At 36.3% G+C, this 7,906-nt stretch overlaps 1 pseudogene; it reads right to left on the reverse strand.

Moving 5' to 3' along the window:
• Positions 1-7,285: 7,285 nt before the first annotated feature.
• Positions 7,286-7,659, reverse strand: LOC118617893 (annotated as a pseudogene).
• Between the last annotated feature and the right edge of the window lie 247 nt (positions 7,660-7,906).

Below are 7,906 nucleotides of genomic sequence, written 5' to 3' on the forward strand. Positions count from 1 at the left end.
CCAGGGCCAGGAATGAAAACTGCAACCCAAGTATGGGCCCTTGACTGAGATTGAATCCATTACCCCTCTGTCCATGCGCTAATGCTCTAACCACTGAGTCAAACCAGCCAGGGCCTATTTCATCCTTTGATTACTCTCCTATATGTTGTTCTATACTATAAGCTGCCTGTATGCTCTCATTTTTAATTCATCCTTTACCTAACCATTTGATTCTCCCAAGTTTTAGAATCTTCTCAACTTTTAAACCACTCTTTTAACTGGTCTGTGTACCCATTCTCTACCTTCTCAGTTGAATTGCTCTGACCAACAAATTGGTGTCCACCAAACACAATCTAGATCATGTTCCTAACTTGGGGCAGAAGAATTTACTTGAGCAATATATTAAGATAGAAAACTATCTCCCAACTTAAATTTTATTCAATAAATGAGCATTCAAAATTATAAATTAATAATTATAAACAAAATATTGGGAGCCAAATTATATTCAGAATATATACATATATACATAAGTATTTAAATTAAAATACATCTAAAATTATTTAAAAGGCGTTGCTAATTGAATTATTCATAATAACATTTAAGCTTGCTTAGAATCTAAGGTTTCAGATCTTTTGACACCAGTACCTTTTCCCTGGAGTCAGTGGTGAGATCGGAATGCCTGGCCAGTGTGGCTCAGGGGCTTGAGCAATTCCCCATGGACTGAAAGGCCACAGTTCAATTTCTGGTCAAGGCACATGCGCAGGGTTCAGGCTTGATCATCAGAAGGGGGCATGTAGGAGGCAGCAGATGGATGCTTCTCTCTGATATGGATGTTTTTCTCTCTCTTTTTCTCCCTTCCTCTCTCTCCAAAAAGTCAATAAAAACATATTTAAAAAAAAGAATTGCGCCCACCTCCTTCTCTTCTATGCCAGAAATGGATCACAGAGCTTCTATTCTTACATTTCTTCAACAAGCCAATATAATCATCATCCTAAATTTTAGTTTTACCTCGAGAGGTTTTATCCTAAGAAACAACTGTTCTAGCTTTATAGTCTTGAAATGGCATGATGACAAGACAGGCTCAGTTTTCCCTTTACTGCTGACTGGCATCTTTATAGGTAAGATAAGGGACAGAGGTGGAGGTATCCAGCTAGTGAATAAGAAAAGACAAGATGCAGCTATAAGAAAGTTCTCTTATCCTTTGAGACGACGTGGAGGGACCTGGAGAGGATTATCCTAAGTGAAACAAGCCAAGCAGAAAAAGACAAATACCACATGATCTCACTTATATACGGAATATAATGAATATAACAGTCTGAGGAATAGGGTAGACCCAGAAACACAGAAGTAGGGTACAGACTGACAACCCTCTGAAGAAGGGGTGGTGGGGGGTGGGAAGAGATAAACCACATAACTTACATGTGTGTATGCATAACCAATGGACATGGACAACAAAGCCGGGGACGGGACCGGGGGGATGGGGAGGAAGGTGTCAATGGGGTAAAAAAGGAGAAACATCTGTAACAAAAATTAAATTAAAAAAAAAAAATTGTCTTCAACCCAACCATCACAAATGTTACATTACTTACTATTTTAGCATTGAATGATCAAAGAAATAGCTTTTATCTTCAAAACACCCAGAGAGGGCAGAATGTAAATGTTGGAAAGGTAAAAATCAAAAGAAAACAACAAACTACATAGCATTCCTCCCCCAAAAAGATACAAAGGAGGCACTGACTTCATAAATTACATACCATTAATATATGCACTGAGTTTAAAACTTAATTTTTATCTTCAAACATTAATATCTTGATGTACTATTCATCTTAAATATGCATTTTATCTGTTTTTGGCTGCAGTTACACCTGGGAGACAACTGGGTGATGAAGTACCTAGTGTCTGGGCAAAACCCTTTTTATGACCCATCTGAAATTTAAACCTTCTCTAGCTTTCAACCCTGGTGTTACCAAAAGTGAAACAGGCATGGGTCTTCTTTTAACTTTCACTCCATGCTTACTTTCCCTGGAAGTCTTAGCATTTTTAAATTAGTTACTGAAATTATATCTTTTTTTTTTTTTTTTTATCATCCTCACCCGAGGACATTTTTTCCATTCTTTGTTCAGATAGAGTGGGAGGGAGAGAGAGGAACAGACAGAGAGAGAAACATCAATGTGAAAGGGACACATAGAGTGGTCGCCACCTGCACAACCAACCAGGGCCGGGGACAAACTGCAACCGAGGTACATGCCCTTAGCGGGAACCGATCCCAGGTCTCTTCGGACCACAGGCCGATGCTCTAACTGCTGAGCCAAACTGGCCAGGGCTGAAATTATATCTTTTAACTAGAAGTAGGTATTATTGAATGAAGTCAACATTTAATTAAGTTGTTAATTAGTAGCAAATAATGTCCATGCTCTTCATATGTAAATATAAATGCTTTTCAAGTGCTAAATTTGCATTTATCAATGAATAAAGTAGGGTACACGAGTATTATTGTTATTTTGATGTGTATTATTTACAAGAGAAATCTGAGAATATTTGTCAATGACATCATACTTGACAATAAATCATTTTTCATGAAGTTGGTCAAACAGTCATACTGCTGGATTAAATCCATGTTAATAAAATATTAAACTGCAGTTGAATAATCATGACTATTTACTAATGGGAAGCAAATATATTATTTTACTAAGATGTTAAAACATCGATGGCATCCTGTGAATACCAGTGGAACCCTGTGTGGGCAAGTTAATCACATCAAAACCAGAAAACATCACAATCCCCATGATGTCCTTGACTGCTTTACTTATGTCAAGTGTTTTACAAGCATATTCATTAAGCATCACTGTACAAAGAAGTGCCCTATTTGTACTTACTCATCCTAAATACATACTTGTATTTTCTGACTAGATGGTTTTAGAAAGTTATCTCATATTTTTATTACACAATTTCTTCATACAAATAAGATTAATTAAAGAGCAAATATTAAAGGAATATGCAAATGAAATCTAGTGATGTATTGTTATGTATTTCATATAAATGATGTGGTATCCAAGTAATTTTGAGAATTTTTTTAATTTATTAGGCTCAAAATAAAGTATATGTTCCCTTTGGATAGTACTGACAATTTTTATTATTCTAGTTGAAACTCAGAAATATCTATAGAATCCTGTCTACGTGGTTTAAAACAACTAGAAAATTTAAGCAAACATATGAAACAGAAAAGTTTTTGATTTTACAATTTTTTATTACACAGATTTCTTTAAAATAGTGATATTTATTTTTATTTTCAAAAGTGAATTTAGTTATATGAATGTAATTATTTTTAGATATTAAAAAATCAAAGATAAGAGTGGTATAGCTTTTTCTTAAAAGTCTAAGAAATATTGTTATATGTTGTACTTGTAACAAATGTCATATGGCATTTTCCAAGGGGAAAAAAACCCCTCATTTTCCACAAAGATAACAAAACAACTTATCTTCATTATTGTGCCAGTCAACTGCGTAACTCTTTGTCTGCACAGTGCTTTGGGTCATAAGGAAGAATACATTCCAGCAACTTACTGTCCCTGTAAGAAGAGAGCAGATTGATATTATTGTAGAATTAATATTTCTAGAATGTCAATTGGAAACAAGCTTTTTAAAATTAAGTGTCAAAAATATAAATTTGTTTTAAAGTCATAAGAGAAAATGTTTTAAAATGTTCCTCTTGGATGTTAGTTCTCCTTATAAGAAACACTTTATAGCAAATATGTTGTCTCAGATGCCATTTGATTATTTTGTTTAGGTTCTTGGTTTTGTTAATGTATCTACTCACATTTCACCTCAGAGCAGTAAAATGACATACATGTGTCTGTCTTCTGTTTTAACAAATAAGTAGGTGAGGACACAGATCACCGGGAGTAGACTATGGTTAATGTGTGTTCGTTAAAGAAGTGCATAGAGCTGCAGAGACTTCAATCTTTCAAATTTATATTGACGGGCTTTTGGTTGAGTCGTTGAATCATCACAGAGAAACTGAGGAAGAATGTAACTGCTGTAATAATTGGTTCTGCCATATTTGGTTATATTGTTCTTAAAAATGGTCACAATATAACCACAGAATTATAGAAGTTTGGACTTGAGCCTCCAAATCCTCTATCAGGCATCTGAAAGGAGGGGAAAAGTTAAGGGATACTTAACAGGGATAAAATCTTGTTTGTATGCTGCCTTCTTTTAAGGGCAGGAAGCAAAGGTACCAGTAGAGATGGCTTTCAACCAGTCATCAGGGAGCTTCCTAGAAGCCCAAAGAAATGTGTAAGGTAAAGGAAGAGTGTGCTTTTAGAATGAAGTTAGTAAAATGTTACAGAGACAAGGAGTGGATTTAATTTGTTTTCAGTTTGTGGACCACTGTTTTCTTTTGAATGACAAGCAACAGAGGAATTGGGGTGAGGATTTGGGAACTCACAGATGGTAAGAAAATGGAAATAGGAAGTGTCTTTTGAGAAATTTAGGGTTGAGGAATTGAGAGATATAAGGAACATAGAATGTGTCGAGAGAGATGTGTGTGAACACGTGTGTGAGTTTGCACAGATGTGACAGTCCTGGGGAAAAGGACAGCTCATATTTTGAGCTGTTGCGCAACAGTCAGAGAACATTGAATAAAAAAAGGGTAATACACAAAATAGGTACATTTAAGAGAGAATACATATTTGAGTAAAGATGGGGCCATCCCAGGTAGTGTCTACCGTCAAGGCAACCGACACACTGCAGAGGCCCATTGAAAGCCCTTGAATGAAGCCCTCATCTTTAACATCCCTTATATATTTTGAGAATATTCTTAAAAACAAAAATTTTAACAATTTCCTTACCATGTACGGTCTCAAAACAGTGTCTTGAGAAATTTGGTTCTGAGTGATTTGTGGATGTGAGGAGGTAATTTTACAGAAAGTAGGATGTCAGAGAGGAGAGATGTTGGCAACAAGAAAGAGAAGGTCCCGTGGGCTCTCCCACTACAAGGATGATCCCATTGCAAGGTGAGTGTGACCTGTGGAACATAGAGCATAATAATTGTATAATGAGAATTTCCAGGTGGGGAATACAGAATAGGAGCACATTGTATGAAGTAGTTCTAATCTCCTCAAGGAAAAAAAAAAGGAGACCCATTTGGTGGTGGTGCTATAGCTGATCTCCACAGCGACTGAAGTGTGAGTCTGCAGCACTGGCTCTGGGGGCCCCAGTTTCCTCCCAGATTGTGTCTGCTTATTTCTACTAAGTTAGCACCTCACCTTGTATTATTGAATATTATATGTCCTCTCAGAAGTTTTAAACAAGATAGTAAATTGTGCATTTTTAAGTTATCTTTGGGGTGACCTTCTGTTTACCCAACATTTTGAAAGATGTGGATTATGAATAGGCACAATTCATTTTCTAGAAATCTGTGCAGTTTTTTTTTTAAATGTTTAGAGAAACAGCAGCATGAAATCCTCTAGAACATTAGTAAAATAAGAGTGCTTGTCTCTGAAATTTCATGATTCTTATCAACCACATAAAAAATAACAAGTGAGATAAAGATATTTATCCTTTTAAAAAATAAATCTTTATATTTGAGCACCAATCACTAAGTTTTAAACATTTCTGTAAATGTAAACTATTGAAAAACCATTGTAAAAAGGGTTAAATTTTTTGAAATGCACATTTCCAGACACGTAGTTCCCAACTCTGAATTTCATATATCAAATTACAAAAGTAGTTATTTTATATAGTGCTATAAAATTAGAAAGAAAAAAAGATTGAGATAGTATGTATTCTATATCTCTATAAGCAAACTGATCTAAACTATAGCAAGAGGTTGATTCTCTGTCTTGCTCTTTACTATTAGCAATGATAGGAAGTCCAAAATCTCCTTTAAAATCTTAATGCAAACCCCACTTACTTTCCCCCTCCCTGAATAATTTCTATTTATCATAATCCTGGTGAAGATGAGGAACAACAGATTAGCATCTCCACTATCACTGAAGAGCAAATTTTTTTCTTTCTGTTACCACTTGCACAGCACCATTTTGCTCTTTTTTATGGAGAATGCTTTCTTCTTTTTTCTGTTGGTAAAACCTTTCTCAACATTTATGACCAAAAATAAATGTTATCTCTGTGCAGACTTTTCACCTTATCCTGTCTTTCCTTTGTTCTTGCTATATAGTAGAGTATCATGTTGTGTCAGAAATGTTTGCTTAATGCAAATCTTCCCCATTGGTTATGACCACTGTAGGGCAAGGGAATATTTCTCTACCCAGAATCTGGAACAGAACCTCACTCTTTTTTCCTTTATTGATTTTAAAGAGAGAGAAAGGGAGAGGGGGAGAGAGAGAGAGAAATATTGATGAGCGAGAACATTGATTGGCCACCTTTTGCACGCCCCCCACTGGGGATTGGGTCCACACCTGGGCATGTTCTCTGACCGGAAATTGAACTGGTGATTTTTTGGTGCATGGATCGACACTCAACCACTGAACCACACTGGCCAGACACCTCACCATTTCTAAGTACTTAATAAATGGATAAATGTACAAATACATTCACCCTAAGCAATGGGTTTTCAGCTCCGGTTACACCTATAACCTTTTTTTTACACACATAAATACCCTAAGATTTAAAAAAAAAAAGAAAAAAAAAGTAAGTACTCTGAACCTTCAGTTGAAGTATAACCAACTATAAAGAAGGGAGAAAACCCTGTGAATTTTTAAATTCCATGTCTTTGTTAGTTTAACCAATCACTTTAACAAGCATTATTTATAACAAGCACTGTACTAAGTTCTAGGTTGGTAGGCAGTGGTGAACAAAACAATTTTTCTTTTTTTTTTTTACACTTTTTTACATTTTTAATAATGCACATTTTAAGAAAAGTATTCTTACAAATTGTTCTGTAATCCAAATATGCAATAGCTTGGAAAACATCATTAAAAAAAAATTCAGTGTAAAAGACAGATTAAAACAACTAGATATGCTAAGTGAAATAAGCCAATCAGAGAAAGACAAATACCACATGATCTCACTTATTTGTAGAATATAATGAACAAAATAAGCTGATGAACAAAATAGACCCAGAGACATAGGAAGGAGTATGGTTCAGACTGACAGACCTCAGAGGAGGGGAGCAAGGGGGATGGATGAAATGAACCAAATAATTTATATGCATGTACGCATAACCAATTGACATAGTCAACAATGTAGGGGTGGGGTAGGAAGGAGGCTGTCTGGGGGGAAAAAGGAGAATAACAAAAATAAATTAATAAAAAAATTAAAAAACAAACTAGAACAGTCCAAGTTTTCACAGTTTTCTTACTGTGTAATCAGTGTCAGAGATCTGCTCTTTCAGCTGGCTCCACTGCTCGGGATTTAAAGAAATATCTTTTCTTCCTGGTTTTATTTACCTTCTGGCTCCATCCAATATTCTCTAATATCATTAGGACTTTTCCTCTAAAGTCCCAAATGCTGACAAACCTCATTTCCCCCATCTGAAATGTTATTGTCTCTGCTGCTCTGCTTGGACGATGGCAGGGTTCCCGAAGTTTCACTGGTCTTTTGCTTCTTTAAAGCTTTTTCTGAAGTAATTTGCTTTTTCCTCTTTAACTTTTTGTCAACTTCACTGTCAGAGTTGCTGCCAGAAGAGCTTGAAGAAACAAGTTCCTTGGATTTAGGCATCGTTCCGCCCCTGCTCTCCAACAGCCCTGTGCCCGCCAGCTGGCTACTGCCAAAACAATTTTCTTGACTTAAAAAAGCTTATCAGCCCTGGCCGGTTTGCTCAGCGGTTAGAGCGTCGGCCTGCGGTCCAGAGAGACCGGGGTTTGGTTCCGCTAAGGGCACGTACCTCAGTTGCAGTTTGTCCCCCGTCCTGGTTGGTCATGTGGGTGGCAGCCACTTGGTGTGTCCATTTCACATCGATGTTTCT

The sequence above is a fragment of the Molossus molossus genome, unplaced genomic scaffold (genome assembly GCF_014108415.1).
Source record: "Molossus molossus isolate mMolMol1 unplaced genomic scaffold, mMolMol1.p scaffold_m16_p_5, whole genome shotgun sequence".
NCBI classification, from domain to species: domain Eukaryota; kingdom Metazoa; phylum Chordata; class Mammalia; order Chiroptera; family Molossidae; genus Molossus; species Molossus molossus.